We start from the raw sequence: 17,768 nt of genomic DNA on the forward strand, positions 1-17,768 counted from the left end.
TCTATGGAGTTATTATTTTGGGAGAGGATAGAGAATTCAGCCCTGTTCAGGGCGTGTTGTTTTTTGGGGGAGTAAATAGAATCAGCTTGGTCTTGTTTGGGTTGAGAGTGAGGTGATTATTTGACATCCATTATTTGGTGGATGTGAAGGCATTTTGGGTTTGTAGTTGAAGCTCAGAAGGGGTTTTTGCTGTGCAGATAATTGTTAAGTCATCTGCATATTGAATTGCATCAGCCTATATTAGTGACTCATGGAAATTGTTGATGAATATGTTGAATAGTAGGGGGCCCAATATAGAGCCTTGGGGGACACCTGTGGAGATTTTTAAGAAGGTGGAAGAGGATTGATGCCATTTGGTTGATTGGTATCTGTCAGAAAGGTAGCTAGAGAACCAATTTAGGTTTGGGGTGAGACACCTAACTTGTTTGACTACGAGCTCCAAGGTGATGTGTTGTACAACTGTAATTTTGTCCTCATGGGAATAATGATTTCTTTGTAAGAGGTATACAACAGCAAAACATAAAATTCAAAAATAGTTTTTACTGGTAAATGTTTGTCTGCAGTTTGTGTAGCTAATGGTTTCAAAAACAAGTATGATTGATTGTAAGTGTTCATAGAGTATGATTGAATATGTGTATGTGTGTGTGTGTGTGTGTGTGTAAATGCCCCAGGTGAATACACCTAGTGGCTAGAGAAGTACTCAGTCAGGCTCAAACCCTGTACCTTGGGCACAGGTAAAATGAGCTTAAAGTCCCAGGCCACCACCACTTGTGAATTTATGCCTCATATTTTTGTGGTTTTTAGGATTTTTGTGGCAAATCACTGAAGGATCGAGCTCACTAAATAATGACAGGCATTTGAATTTCAGACTTTATATTCTTCAGAATTCTAGCAGTTTTCTAATTTTATAATATCAGTATTTGAAACTTGTCCCTTTTTTGGGGCTGTATTCCCCCATTATTGGCTTTGTCCATGTTTCTTAGTCCTAAGACATTGAGAGCTATGGTGAGAAGTGAGAACTGAAAACTGTATTCTCCCATTATTGGCATTGTCCAGGTTTTTCTGTGCTAAGAGGTTGAGAGCTATGGTGAGAAGTGAGAACTTAAGTCAATAAATGATACCCATTAAAGTTTCAGTCTTTCTAGCTTTCAGGAAGCTGCTGATTTGGCATAGTGGTATGTTGCTTTGACTGTCATGCACAGGGTCCTGGGACCAAAACTTGGTAGTGAAATGCATGGTAGCAACATAAAATTTTAATAAAGTCAGGAAGGTGTATCAAAGAACATGTGTATTTTTCTTGTTATGTGTGCAAGTGGCCTATGATTTGAAAACAGCCCAAAGGTAATCTGTATCCACCACTGGCCAGATGCATTTTCTTTGGATGTGGTGTGGGTTTCAGTGCTGTTTCAATGAATGTGAGTTTCAAGGGCAGAACAGTTTTAATGCTAAGTCTATTTTCATTGTGAGACAGTATTGTTTTGTTTAGCAGATGTCTATTAGTGTTTGTGCATTGTGCTATAAAATGTACAGATCAAAATAATCATTGTAGAAGTAAACAGTATGCACGCATTAGTGTTTATGGTAAGTGGGGAGAAATAGCCAGGTAATGGGACATTGGAATGGCTGCAGGAGGACTCTAGTGCCATATTTTGGTTGTCTGTTCTTCAGTTTGTGTTTGAAAGTTGGTATCCTACAGTTCCACTGGAGTGGGCAGGGTTACATAATTATGCATGCAAATTTTATGTTAATCAGAATACAGATTTGTACCTATTTTCCTGGGCCTTTTCCAGCTTTTTGATGTTTCCAGGTTGAGAGGTATGTTGGGAACACAAACAATGCCTAGTATGTTCTGTCCCCTGATAGTTTTTTTTGTACAATCTGAAGCAATTGTTATTCCTGAATATACACTATGAATAATTTTCTTACTAGCATTGTAGAATCAATATTAATCCAGTCTGTTTCTGGTAAACTTAAGTCCCAGCTAATATTAGTCTTCCCTCCCTTGTTTCATGCAAGAAATATATGAATTCCTCTAGGTCATCTGCACTTGACCTTGGTGGTCTATACACTCCAGCAATTGTTAAATGTTCCAAGGTTGTCCTTATTGTTACAGTTACACAGTCTATAGTGTTGGTGTTGTCATTGAACATAATCAAAGATCTCATTGCTATCTTTAATCTCTGTCATAACAGCTCCACCTGATTTTTTTAGAATATCTGTTACAGTAAAAACATTTATAACCTGACAGAACTAGTTTCTAGTCATTGTTCTTTAACCATGTTTAACAAACAATAACAACATCAATCTTGTGGAAACATAACAACTTTTCCAATAAAAAAAAAATATTATTAATGTTCCTAGCATTAACAATTATCAGAGAGGCATCAACTGTTGCTATCTGCGGGCTGTTAAATTTTTTACATGGCAAAAATCTTGCCTAGTGTATGTCAAATATTGCAAAATATCTGCTGAAAAAATTCTTTTCCCTAGTCTAGACAAATGCACACCATCCTGTCTAAACACGTGTGCCCAAAACAAGGCTTGGATCCTCTACACATTTCCATTTATTTTAAAACAGGACATTTTTTTCCAAGTAGGTATTTACCCAAGAAACGCTTTCATTCACAGTGACCTGACTATCCTTTCTATAGGTGATTTGTGAAAAATATGTGCTAACACCAGTACAAGCAATACTATCTGAGAGGGTTGTCAGTTCCCTATAAAAGTCAGAGAATCCTTGCGGGTAACATCATTTGTACCAACATAAATAAAAACAGAGCCATACTTCATTACATTAAGGCATTCCAAGGCTTGTCTCATATTTTCTGTTTTCACTCCTGGCAAGCATAACACTATCCGATGTTCATTATCATCTCTGCAAATATACTTATCAGTTCCTCTAATAATTGAATCTCCACTTACAAGAATATCTTTGCTGTCCAGTTCTGAACAATCTTCAGCTTCTAATACAGTAATATCTGCTCTATTAATTGTTATGAAGAATAGAGCTTCATCACTATTAGCCTTATTAATCCTACTGTTTTCATTGTGTATTAAATTCTCATCCAGCTGGTGTTGTAAATCCACAGCTTGAATCATGTAGTCAACATCCATCTTCCTCCTCTTTTTTCTTACAGTAATATTCTTCAATCCTTCCATGTTCAGTTTTGATTTTTTCCTTTTCGCCTGCCCCTTGCCTCTTTTTTTCTACCTTCTCCATTAGAAAGATGATGCCTTTTTCTGTAGACTGAATGTTTTCTGTTAGACAAACATCATTCCTTGTAACCTGTGCATTACATAACAAAGCTGTGTCCTTTTTATGCTCTTTCCTTTACAGTCATTAATCAATTTCTTTTTCTTCCTTGTTATTTGTTGTGAACTTCAGCCTTTCTGTTTTTTGTTTCCTTCTAAACAACCTGGATCCTCAGATTAATGAATACTTGCATCGAGAATTCCAGAGTTGTCAGCGGCATCATCTTATTTCATAGAAATTAAATGATTTTTGCAGAAAATTGATGCAGCATTTCCTAAATGTGTTCTATTTGTTCTATGCCTAACATTATTTAGTTCATCAGTCCAGTTATTAATATATGAAACAACAGTTCTCCAAGCCATGCCAATTGCACAAGTGCAATCATCATCATCATTAAGTCTAGATTTGCTTCTAACAATGGTAAGCAAATCATCCAACTACCTTAAAATACATATCATTTATTATACTGTACAAGATATTTGTACATTAATCAAATTAATTGCATACTTATTTAAGGAATCCATATTTAGCTTCAAATGAATATAATATTACAAAAGAACTATCAAAATCTGTAACCAGAGAATTCAAAGAGAACTTAAATCAACTTCTATGACAAAAAATAACACCAGCAATATACAACTAAATAAAGTACAGCAAATTGTTCTGACCATACAAGATCTACAAGCCAGACAAAAGTTGTAATTCCTTTATGTCTCTCACTATCACTCACAGTAGCACTTCTTTTTGACAATAAAAATAACTAAATCACAAACCAAGATGGAATTGTTCAGATATGCTCTGAATTTTCCTCTCTGAAGTATGTGTAAATTTATAGATCTCTAGGCCCCTTGGGGTGGCTAGAACTTGCCTGTCTAAAACCTATCCCTTTCTAACAACCAACAGTGAAATTAAAGGTAAAACAACAAAATATGAATCAAAGTAAATCTTGTTAAAAAGCAGTCCCTTTCTAACTACAAACAGTGAAAAACAGTGATAAGAAATACAATATAAATTGAAATAGAACTTCTCTTACCAAGCAACTCCACAGTAAGTCACAAACCATTCCTCTCTTTCTTCTGGTGGAGCACTTGTAGTTGTGGCTTAAAGAGGAAATCATTAACCAAAATAGTCTCAATTTGAGAATTTTGTTTCTAAGAAGTATTGCCATAGGTATTCTGGTGATCATTTAAAGACTAGGTATTCCCGCTTAGTATATGAATATTGAATATTTGGTTTCATTTTTTTTCAGATTCCTATTTTAATAATGCTTAAGGTTCTCTTCCTCAGCAGTTTAGCACCACATCTAAGCCCACTTCTGATACGTGTGTGTGCACTGTAAAAAGCAAAGATAATTCAGGGAACACAATTGCCTTTCAGTGTTGAAAAGCATCCTGTGCTCCAGAGTTCCACCTAACTTTCCTGCATAATCACCCCTTTGTAAGATTACTAAGGGGCAAGCAATGCTGATAAAATGTGGTACTGATTTCCTGTCTGGGGTTCTGGCACTTTTTTTTACTACCAGAACCTTTTCTTATTTGGGGATTGGTATTAGCCATACCAATTATGTATCCTAACTAGTTAATTTCAGACATCCCAAACTTACTTTTGGAATAATTTACAATGAGTTTTGCTTGTGTAAGTCTAAAATAACTTGATCCTTGGTCAGGTAAGAGTTCTAATCATCTGCATGTGTTATGACATCATACAAATAGAACCTGGCTGGAATATGGGCTTTAGTTTTTGTCCATACTTATGTGTCCTCACAGCAAGTACTTATGCACTACTATCATCCCAAACTTTCTAAAGGGCTTCAGTACTTACAGATGATGGACTGTTTCCTCTTTTCTTGGTTATTCAGTATAATAAATCTATAGGGGAATGGTGGAGGGATGTATTTGCTGGGATCTTCCCTTACCTCTCTGGGTATAGTCTCCTTAGCTTTGCTCAGTGTCTCATCTTCTTGAAATGTTGTATAGTGCACTTATTAGTCACTTACCTCATGTTTTTTTTTCTGTCTTGAGGCTTTCCAAGAGGTATAGAGTTCTGTATCTTCTTTTTCTACAACTGAGACAGAGGTCTCCATATCCCATTTATCTTCCAAGATTGGTAATTCCCAGTATTATCTAGTGTAGCCATCTGCCTGTTTTCTCAGCTTGTTAACCTCCATATCTTGAGGGTGTGGTACCACTGTTGTCTCCAGACAACTTACTACTGTCATGATGTTATTCCCACTTGCTGGCTCCCTCACCTTTTGTTCTCCACCTTGCTCCAATGGACATTTGAATGCTACATGGCCCCTCTGGTTACATTTAAAATACCTATCCCCGATCCTGTCCATGTGCCTGAACTACTGGCTTCCCCTGTTACTGATAGACTCTGTTGGGATGACGTAGACTGCCTACCATGGGTTCCTTTATATCCCTGTGCAGCACTGGGTATCCACTTATTGTGCAGTGATGCTCTACTTGATAAGTTGAGAGCCCCTTTTCTTTCCAGCTCATCTACAGAGTTATACTCACAGTCTGCCAGCCAGATTCTCATGTCCTCAGACAAAGTACTGAGACCTAGTTCCCTTACCATAAGGTCTGCCAGTCTTTCAAAAATGGTTACCTGATACCCACTCACCCACCTATAAAAATGTTTAACTCAGCAATATAATCACATACAAGCTTTTTCTGTAATCTTCAGGTGTCAAATTATAACAGTTCATTAAACATTGTTTCACTCTATCATAGTTTAAACAATCAGTATCAGACAATTTAGAAACAACAGTTACAGCTTTACCATGGATTAAGGAGGTCAGGAACCATACCCAGAGCTCTTGGTCAAAAGTATATGGTTTACATACTCTTTCTAATATATGAATAAAACTATCAAAGTCATCTACATCTGCAAATTGTGGAAGAAATTTACTGACCTTTATTGCATCTGGGGTCCAGTTATTCCCTTCCCCATTGCCTCCATTAACCCGATGAAGTGTCAACATCTCCCTCTTATGGTGCCACTGCTTAGCCTAAAAAACACTGCAGTTTCTCATTTTCTCAGTCTACAAATGCTGTAATTCCTCATTTTCTTTGCTCTCCAAAAGTTGCAGTTTCTCTTCAATCTCCAAGTACTGCAGTCTCTCCTGTGACTCAAACTCCAAATGCTTGGTCTCCAGTTCATGCTAACACTGCTTCTCCTTTTCTTCTCCCTCCAATTCAAGTCTCTTTAACTCCAGATGGATTTTTAAGCCCTCTGAGCAAAAGGTGAACTGTCCTGTTTCTGAAGACTGCACATCCCTATCACCAGACTGATTGTCCTCCTGCCCACTGGTCCACTCTGCAGCTGCGATTAAGGCTGAAATCATTTCCTCTTTAGTCCAGTTAGCATGCACTAAACCTTTGGCTTCCAATACCTTGGCCAACTGGTTCTTTGTCAGCTTACCATAATCCTCTGCTGACATCTTTGTCTGCTTTCACTGACTAATTGAAATTAACAAAAAGAAATAAAACTGTAATGAAAATGAAACACTGAATGTTTACCTTGTGGCGGTTGAGAGTAAACACACCTTCAATGACAACTGCCCACAGGCTACTGAAGTTCAATTAATATCCCACTGCTCTGACACCAATATCTGATGAACCCTCTTTACTCTGGGCTAGTAATCAAGAAGCCTCAATCATCACCACTGACATAGGTGAGGCAAAAGATGACCATTAAGAACAGGAATAGGTTCATAGGTTCATAGGTTCATACTAGGCTATCTGCCCGAGGGCATTTACAAGCCTAGCCCATCGTTTTGTGGCTTACGCCACCCCTTTAGTATGGGGAACTATACCCATTATTTTGCTGTGCCTCTGTCGAGCAGTGACACTGAGGTAATCCCTGGGGTATATCTGCGATCTCCCATCCATTGGTCAAGATTTCTCTTGAACAAGGCCAGCGAGGTGCTCTGCCTCACATGTACCGGGATTTTGTTCCACAGCATAGGGAGTCTTTGGGTGATGAATCTATCCCTCCAGCACGTCCTATTAATAGCCGTGTCGAGGTTTAAGTCTCCGCCTTGTGGCTCTGATGGATCTAGATTTTTGAGGTGAAGCATATTCATCAAATCTGGGTTTGACATGGCCTTGTATGTTAGGCAAAGGTCACCTCTGAGCAAGCGGTGGCGACTGAATAGAGCTGGAGTTCTCTCAGTCGAGCAGCATAGGACAGATTTTTGAGACCCTTTATCCTTTTGGTGAGGAACTTTGTGGCCTCTCCAGCTGCTGCAAGTGTCGGGTCAGATACATTCCGAATGGGGCATTGTACTCAATCATTGGTCTGATGAGTGATGAGTAAAGGGAGACTATGACCTCCCTTGATCTAGATGAGAATCCCTTCATGATAAGGTGGGCAATGTAGAAGGTCTTCCTAACTACTTTAGCTACATGGGTGTCGAATGACAGACTACTATCAACCTGGGTCCCCAGGTCCCTGATAACTTCTTCTGTGCTCAGTGGATTGCCACCTATTTGGTAGCTAGGTAACCTTGTTTTTCCCGAAGGGTATGACTATGCATTTTTTGGCATTTAACTTTAGGCCGTGGCTCTGGCACCAGTTATCCGTTTCTGTGAGACCCTTCTGAAGGATATCTGTGTCAGATGTGTTTTCTACTATGGCGCCCAGTTTGCAATCATCTGCAAACTTTGTCAGCCATAACCCTCCTGTGTTTGCTTGTACTTCGGAAAAGTAGATGCCAAACAAGAGTGGGCCCAGGACTGAGCCCTGTGGGACACCACTTGTGACAGGCTTGGAGACTGACATGGCGCCAGCAACTCTGACCCTGTGGGTTCTGTCACTCAGCCAGTTTGCAACCCATCTTGTGATGTATGGGTTAACATTTAAGCTGATGAGTTTTTCAATGATACCCGAGTGGGGTATTGTATCGAAGGCCTTAGCCAGATCGAGGTAGGCTGTATGGACTGCCTTTCCCTCATCAATGGCTTTGGTGACTGTTTCGAAAAAGTCAACCAAGTTTAAAAGGCATGATCTGCCTTTGACAAAGCCAAACTGGGTTTGATCCAAAGTCTGCAAATTCCCTATGTCTTTATTTATGAGGTCCATTATGATCCTCTCCATGGCTTTGCAGATAAGGCTTGTCAAGCTAATGGGACGGTAATTTCCAGGGTCTGTGGAGGCACCGCCTTTGTGAAGTGGGACCACTGTTGCAGTGCGCCACTCCCTGGGTACGTATCCAGAGGTAAGACTTTGATTAAACAGCTGTCCTAGCTGTGGGTTTAATTCCTCATTGAGTTCATGGAGCACACAGCCGGGGACACCATCAGGTCCCATGGATGCTGTGTTTTTTGCTTTGGAGAAAGCAGTTCTCACTTGGGCGCTGGAGATGTTTGGGGGGCTGCACTCGTTTGGTATAGATATCTCTCCTTTGGGGGAGGGGGAGAAGTTTGCACTGAACCTGTCAGCCAGTATGTTGGCAATGTCTGTAGGATCAGTAATCTTCACATCATTTTGAACTAGTTCTGAGCATATCTGGGAGTTTCCTCCTAGGTTTCTAACATAGCTAAAGAAGGCCTTATGATTGTCTTTTGAGTCTTTAGCTATTTTTCTCTCGAAATTTGCTTTGGATGATTTTATGAGAGCTCTTAGTAATTTAACTTAAAGTGATCAAGGGTGTCTTACCTTTTAAGGATTTTGCTCTATCTTGTAGTAGCTTCCTCCTTTGTTGTAGAGTTTGTTTATGGCTGGGGTCCACCAGACTGGACGCTTGCCTTTGGTACAAAGAGTCTTTGTTTTGCTTGGGATTGCCTTATCCATGCAGTCCTGCAGGTGCTGGTAGAAGGCATTTGTAAGTGATTCAGCTGCTTGAGTATTGTTTTCCGCCGGCTCTAGGTACTGAAAGGGGACCACACTAGTCTTTAGAAGTGTGAAGTCGACTTTTGAGATGTTATTTACTCTGGTCTTTTTATTTCAGGTGGGGTGGGATGAGGACCTCCAGCGAGATTAGTTTGTGATCTGATCTCACCAATGAGGGGTATACTTCCGGTGTTGAACATTGTGCTCCCATGTTCATGATGATGAGATCAAGTATGTTATCTCCTCTTGTGGGGATGGTGACTAGTTGTTCCATGGCATTTGAGTTTATGAATTCCAGGAACTTTTGGGCTAGGGTGTTTGGGCTTGAGTAGTGTTCCCAGTCTATATTAGGGTAATTGAAGTCACCTAGTATGATGGTGTTTGGTGATACATTTATCCCTCTAGTGTTTTCAGGAAGGCCATGTGAGGTTCCTGAGTTTGTGAGGGTGGCCTGTAACATGCTACAATTTGCAGAGCAGTCTTGCCTATGGTTAATTGCACCTGGATGGTCTCCGATGCATCGTGCGTTGCCACCAGTCTTGAGGTGTGGGTGTCCTTGATGAATATGGATACCCCCCCCCTTTCTTGGTATTGTCCGGATTTTGGGGCCGGAACGCATGATATGAGGTAAAACCTGATAGTGCTGGGGTGCTCTCAGGAGCCTTGAACCAGGTTTCTGTCACAGCACAGACATCGATGTTCTCCATACTGAGAAGGGCCTCGAGTGCGTGCATTTTGAGATTTAGACTTCTGGCATTGAGCAGCATTACCCTTAGTTTTTTTCCTTTGTGTTCTAGGGTGGTAGGTTTAGAATTTGAGCCTTGCCTAAAAAAGGCACTATGGGGGTGGCAAGAGCCTTTGCCAAGATCCGCGATCCCAGGGGTGACAGGTGCAAGCCGTCCCTTGTGAAGCAGCGTGGCTTGTCCAGCATGTCATCCCAGGCAGACAGATACTGGATCCCCTTTGAATGACACCAGTGTTTAAGCCAATTGTTAAAGCTGATCATCTTATCTCTGTATTGTGGCATCATTCTTGGTGAAGGTAGGATACTGCTCAAGGTCAGGGTCATACCTGCCTGGGCTACATAATCAGAGAGCTCCTCAATGTCTCTTTTCATGTAGTCCAAGGAGGTACGTCTCAGGTTGTTTACACCAGCGTGGACAATGACTGAGTCATATTTGTACCTGCTGTTGAGAGACCTGAGTGCTTGCGTTATGTGGCGGATTCTAGCGCCCGACAGGCAGCTTACTGTGACCTTCTCCTTACTCAGTCTGGTGAGCGGGACGTCAGTGTGTCTGACTATGGAGTCACCAATGACTAGTGTGTCTGGCATTGTGTTTGGCCTTAAGGGCTGTGACTGTTTCACACTCTGACTGTGAGGTCTATGTGTTGCGGGTGTTGTGTTCTGAGGTGGTGGTTGTTTGGGTGTCTGCTTTGGTGGCCTCTGCTGTTTTGGTAGATTTTTGATCAGAGCCTCCGAGTATGTCTTTGTGTGTTTATGTGTATGATTTGAGGTTGTAATGGTACTATGTGAGACTGGGTCTATAGTGTGTGTGGTAACCTTCTCCTCCTGACTGGTCTTGCCAGTCCTATGTTGAGAGAGCTCAGCCTCCAGTTTGGCCATATAGTTGCATCTCTCGCATGTATTTGTGTTTTGTGGGAGGAGGAGAGGGTTGTCTGTGTACATGAGGCAATTGTAACATTGCCTCAATATTCCCAGGTTCACCAGCTGAGCAGGAGAGGACACTAGCAACTGATCCCTCGACATGCTAGAAGGATAGACAAAAGACTTTAAAAAAGATTCCGGGGGACGTGGGTGACCGAGAAATGGGGGGTTGCCTTTTTGGGGTACTATCTATGACAAGAGTGCCATATCAAGGTAATAAGTACTGTAGGAGCAAGTGCTAGGTTTAACAGATAGAGAATAGTCTACTTGGAGTCAAGTAGAGATGATCTTTTTAGTTATAGGATACGCTGATTTGATCAGTAGTATAGTTCGTGGAAGGTAGTTTTAAGGGAAAATTTGAAGAGTGGACTTTAGGTAGCTCGAATAGTTACACAGTATTTTAAATGCAGCTTTCTGCATCAAACACAATTTCCTCTAAGAGCAAACAAGGAACCTGCTCCAGACCTGAGACTGGACATTCTGTCTCTCTTTAGATCCCAAGCAAGACTCACTTTGGAGCATTCTGTCCCAATTCCAAGTAGCTGGCACTCCTACTCCTACACCTGGGTACTTGATTTTCTCTCACACACACACACACACACACACACACACACACACACACACACACACACACACACACACACACACACACACACACACACACACACACTCCTGGGAAAGGATGGTACAGCTTTACTAGCTATATCCCTTCTGCCCAGAATATAATTTAACCTCATTGTCACCAGTCAACCACTGTCAGGCTCTTAAAATGGTATTCCACCATACTGAGTAAAATCAATCATAACATAAATGGTAGAGTGAAACAAAGCAGCCAGGATTATTGGAGATGCCAAGGCATCCCTAAACTAAGCAGAAGTACTCTCCAGATTTTCAAAGTATTCTTTAAAAGACCATCCACAATGAATGGTATGAAAATATTTAATAATAAAAAATAAAATAGAAAAATTGAGAATACCAAATGTCTAACTGCAATAAACATCAGAGTTTTAATCATAGAAGAAATAAAAATAACATAGTTGGAGAGCTTCAAACAGATGCAGAAGAACACTACTTAACTGATTTCATTGTATTTCCTGACTGTTTAAAGAATAACTGTTCCCTAGCTAACTTAATTAATACAACAAGGCAAGATTAGATATTGAGATGCTAACTTCCACAAGGCAAGGTGATGAGTTTCCAAGTAACTGAATGGAGCTCAACTAACTGTCATAGATTTTTATATCAGGTTCCAAAGGAAACAAAACAAAACAAGCTGCTGGAAGTTTTCTGTCCTCTTAGTGCTGGCTACAGAATGACATCACATTTGATTATCCGACTCTGGTATAATGTACACTCAGACCTTTGTTAAGATCTGTTGCAGTATTTGAAAGATGTAGAACAATTTCATAAACCTCTAATTTTCCCTTCTAGAATTCTTTGTTTAAACATAAACATTTAATCAGATATAATAACACTGTTGATGCATTTTTAACGCAAACATTTTACAAGTCAGTGTGATAGTCAAATGACACAAAATGATTTACAAAACTCCAGCTAACTATGCTGGCATATGTTACAGGTGCACTGTCTTATTTTCCCTTACACAGATGGCAATACATCACCATCACACCCTCCTTGCTGTCTCAACAGGAGTTTGAGTTGGATACATGGATTGATCAGTTGTCATTTCTTTCTTACTGATGTTAGGTACTATGCTTACCTTTGATTTCTATTTGGCTCAATCCCCTTTTTGTAACCCTGACTAGCATCTGAAGGGGCTACAAGGTTTTCCACTCCTTGTGTACCCACCAGTACTTTTAATCATTTGTGGCCAGTCAACATTTTTCATGAACCATATCTTCTTCCTTCTAGGTTACCATATGGAGGTGTAAACTCACACTGAAGTGTCTGAGTATTGCGACCCTTACCCAGGGGACTTGAATGAGGGAAATCTTTCCTACTAATCAAATCTTGGGTATAGCATTGTTCTATGGCCATGGGATTAATTGACTTCCCAAATTCTGACTGAATTTCTACCCAGATAATGAGACATATCTTCTTAGCTCTGTAAATGCATATAACTTCTATAGCTTTGGAGGAATATATTGTTTTGCCAACAAATATACTGCCTGTTGATGAGGGTAATCATCATAGTTGTGTCTAGTAGTCCAGTTATCACCCTTCTGTCCACTATTATTGCAGACCTAATGCACTTCATAGTGGCGCAATAGCAAACTCTAATTTTCACTAACCTAGCAGTATTTCTGCCACATTCCATATATTCCATTTCATTCACATTTCTATGAACAGTTTCCATTTACTGAGGGTATGCCAGGTAACCTACACATGGCAGATACTTTTTTAAATTGCTGTGTTTACCTCATTCTGGTTTTAATTTTGCAAAGTCTCCAGATGAGCTTCAATCTTTAATAAGAAGATTAATCTGAAGGAAATATTCCCAGGTACTCCTTTTGATTTAACATCAATTGAACTGGGTTCTTTATTTCCTTATTTAAAAACTTTTTTTGGTCACACAAACCTTAGACATTCCTCAATGAGCTGAAAGGAATCAGCATGTACAATAAATGATTCACTGGCAGCTCTAACTAAAATGTACCATATTTCAGTGATGGATATCACTCAAACCAAAGATACTCCTATGGATCAAAACATCTCAGCTAAACCATCTGCATAGCATGCTCTCTTTCCAAAAACTGGAGATCACACAGAATGTGGATAATGTTCACAAGCTGGAGGAAGGCTTTGGCCATATTTTTTTGCAATTTCTTCAATGGATAATAAAGTAGACCTTGAAAACATATCTAGGCAGAACAATATGCACATTTTATGTCTACAACAGAAAGGGGAGGGGAATGATTCTTGGTTATTTAATTTCACTACATTTCAGAAAATGCAGGGGAAATGGAAGCTCAGATCACTGGATGCACTGAAAAATGGACCATCCCACATTGTTTTTTTTTTGTTTTAATATTTTATTGCATTTAGAAATGTCATGAATTCAAATACATAAATCAATAACCAAATGCAAAAAAAAAAAAATCAGAAAACCAATACAAAAATACTATATAGAGTCCATAACAAAAGCTAACATTAAATGGCAACATTAATATTTCTCTAATAAATGTTTAGGATTATGCCAAGATAGCTTTTTATGAGTAACATTTATAGTTCTGTTATGCAAGGTTTGTAACTCTTTATTACATACATTTGTTTCCTAGACAAGCAAATTCTGAGAAAGAAAGGAAGCTTTTACTTTTCCAGTTTAATGTAATAACCTTACTGGCAATAGCCAGGATAGACCATAGGAGACACAGTTGAGTTTTAGGAATAGGGCCTGGAATTAGAACATTAAATAAAATTAAAGTATCTTTTAAATTACATTTGTCTGACCATAAGGTTTTAACAAAATTTTCAAATTCTTCCCAGAATGGGATACACTTTTGACATTTTAGAATCATATGCTCCTAGTCTGCCTCAAGGTTTCTTTTTTATATAAAAAAAGTGGTGTGAAAAAGCTTTTATGCAAAAACTTCCAAGTAAAAAATTCTCCAATAAATGGGTGACATGGAGTAACTTACAGACTGTAGATTAAGCTTTTTATTTACCTCTGAAAATGCTTCCTTGTTTATTTCTGTAAAATATTCCCAATGAGACACATCAAAACCCACAAGTTCAGTTCTTAAAATTGTGTAAAATATCAATAAGTACAATTTATTCTTAAATTTAATAGTGTTAATTTGAAACAAAGAATTATAAAATTTTAGAAATGGGTTTAGTGTTCATGGCTAATGGTATTTGTAAATTATTATTTATGAATGTTCTTAATGTCTGTATATCTAACCAATTTGTATTATTTGTATTATATCTATCTAAACGTCTTTCTGCATAAATTATTATATCTAGCTAAAAGTCTTTCTGCAGAAATTATTTAATTTCCATCTAAGAATTGATACCAGCATTTTAAATTGCTTTTCCCAAGATTAGATATTATAGTTATATTAAAAGATTCTAGACAACCAATTGAATAAGCTTTAGGAAAAATCAGGAACAATAACTGTTTAACTAAATAATTACTTTCTATTACCTTTTTAAAATTATAAAAATATGTTTAACTCCAAAGGTATGTGCAGTAATGCTTCTATTATTTATACAATAGTCTTTTACAACTCAATACATTATATTAATGTGATGAAACATTAAAGTTTGGCTGAAATACTATATTTGAAGTTAGAATTATTTCATGTAGACATTTCTAATTTGAGCTGTATGCTAAATTTAGCTAAAGACTTGCAATGTTTAAGATAGCAGATTTAATGTAAATATCCATATTAAGGAATCCAATACCATTTTCTTAACAAATTTTAGTATGCCAATCATAGGATATTCTTGGATTTTGAGAATGCCACAAAAATTTTAGTAATATACTATTTAACCTTTTAATAGTTTTGCGGGGGAAATAAGAGTAATGATTGAACAAGATATATGATTTTTTGTAATATTATCATTTTTATAATTCTGTCTAAACATTGAGAAGAAAGTTCTGTTCCAGCTTTCATAGGTTCATAGGTATGTACCAGGCTAGTGACCCTGGAGCCTTTACAAGCCTAGTTGATAGAAGTGCCCTGGCATCATGCTGCCAGATGTTAGTTCCCAGTGCCTCTATCAAGTGGAGACAATGGAATAATCCCTGGGGTGAACTTTTTATTTCCCAGCCAATCATCAAGATTTCTCTTGAATAGGATCAGTATGGTGCTCTGCTTGACATGTATGGGAAGTCTATTCCAGAGCATGGGCAGACTCTGGGCTATGAACCTGTCCCCCCGGCATGTTCTGTTGATTGTGGTAATGAGGTTGAAGTCTCTGGAGTGAGTGGTGTGAAGGGATTGAGATTTCTTTAGATGTGGCATTTCTAACAGAGCTGGGTCAGACATGGCTTTGTAAGTCAAGCACAGATTGCCTCTTAGTAGATGATATGAGACATAGAATAGATGGAGGTTTTTGAGTCTGTCCATGTAAGATATGTGTTTAACGCCTAGAATCCTCTTTGTGAGGTACTTTGTGGCCTTTCCAGCTGTTTGCCATAAAACCACTATTTTATATATAAAAAAAATATGGACCCAAAATATGAGGCAAAAATTTGGACATTCTGTGAAAATTTGTACAGTTGAGAGGTGTGGATGTGCCACATAGAAGGACTTTCTGAACACAGTGACAGTATGGTGGGCAAAAGAGAGGTTGCTGTCAACCTGTGTCTCTAGATCTCATGTAATGCCTTCAGTGCTCGGTGGGCTCCCATCAATGTGGTAATTAGTGGGAAATGAGTTTTTCCCAAAGGAGATGTTGACACATTTCTTGGCATTAAGCTTAAGGCTATGGTTTCAACACCAGTCACTGGTCTCAGTGAGGCCTTTCTGTAGGATGTCTACATCACTTGGAGAGTTAATAATGGCTCCCAGCTTGCAGTCATCTGTGAACTTGGTCAGCCAGAGTCCCTTCATCATGGCCTGGATGTCTGAGAAGTAGATGCCAAACAGGAAAGGACCCAGGACTGATCCCTGTGGGACTCCACTCATGACTGGTCAGCAGTCTGACTTGGAGTCCACTACTTTCACACTGTGGGTTTTATCTGTTATCCAATTTGCAACCCACCTAGTGATATAGGGGTTGATGCCTAATTTGGTGAGTTTATCAATAATAAACATAAATGAGTAACAAATTTAAACAATATTCTGGAAGCTTTTAGAACTCAACAACTCGTTTTAAAATGCTATCAGTTAAATTTGTATAATTATTTATACTGTTTCTCTCCATTTATTTGTTTTATATTAATTCCTAAATATTTATGTTGCTCATTTTCTCAATTAAACTCTTTGTAATTATTCTAAAGTGGCTGTAACATTTTTATTTATTAACATTGTTTCGGTTTTATTATGATTAAATTTTAATCCAGAGATTTTCTCAAAGTATTTTATTGATTTAATAATATTATCTAGTGAAGGCTAAACATTATTGGTAGTTCACAAAATAACATCAGCAAATAACTGGGTCTTAGACTTATAAGTATCGTTAACAGAAAAAAAATGTTTTATTTTATTATTATTTTTAATGTACATGGCAAAGGGTTATATTGATAAGGCAAAAAGTAATGGATATAGTGGGCATCCTTGTTTTGTTCTTTTTGATATTTTAAAGGAACTAGAGGGGAAAGATCGACTTTTAACAAAACAAAACAAAATATATTATGATATAATTTCATTAGTATTTCTATAAAGTTAAAGAAACATTGTATTCATTAAATATGTTTTGTAAAATATAGCCAATGAATTGAATCAAAGTCATTATCAATGTCTAGATATACAATCAATAATTATTTTTTTATTATTATTGTTTAGATCTATTAAAGATACAAGTCTAATGAAGTTATCTTGTACTTTACTTCCCAAGATGAATCCAGTTTGATCCTCATTAATCAAATTTGGTATTATATTGTTTATTCTATTAGACAAAATGGCTATTAAAATTTTCTAATCAAGATTTAATAAGGAAATAGAATGATGCAAACTTCATATTTTAGGGTGTTTATCTTGTTTTAAAATGTTGGAAGTCAAAAAGTATTTCTATGAAGGTGGAATATTTAATGAACTTCTAACTCAGTTAACCTAGTACTAACCTATGAACTTCATCAAATACATTTATTAGACTTTTTATCACATTATCTGGAATTATTTTATATAATTCTGATATTAAGCCATCTAAACCAGGAGCCTTATTATTTTTCAAACTTTGTCTTTGTTCTTTTAGGTCTCTAATAGTAATGGATTTATCTAACATATAATTTTACTGTTTTGTTACTTTTTGTTTTATAATTTTCCTTAAGAAGTTGTCAGCTCTATCACTATTATCAAGTATTAGATTTCTGTTATTAATTTCTTCATAACGTCTTTTAAAAGCTTCCAGAATATTTTTTTAATTTCTTACTCTTTTAAGTTT

The sequence above is a fragment of the Protopterus annectens genome, chromosome 4.part0 (genome assembly GCF_019279795.1).
Source record: "Protopterus annectens isolate FY-2018-M chromosome 4.part0, PAN1.0, whole genome shotgun sequence".
In the NCBI taxonomy this organism is placed as follows: Eukaryota; Metazoa; Chordata; order Ceratodontiformes; family Protopteridae; genus Protopterus; species Protopterus annectens.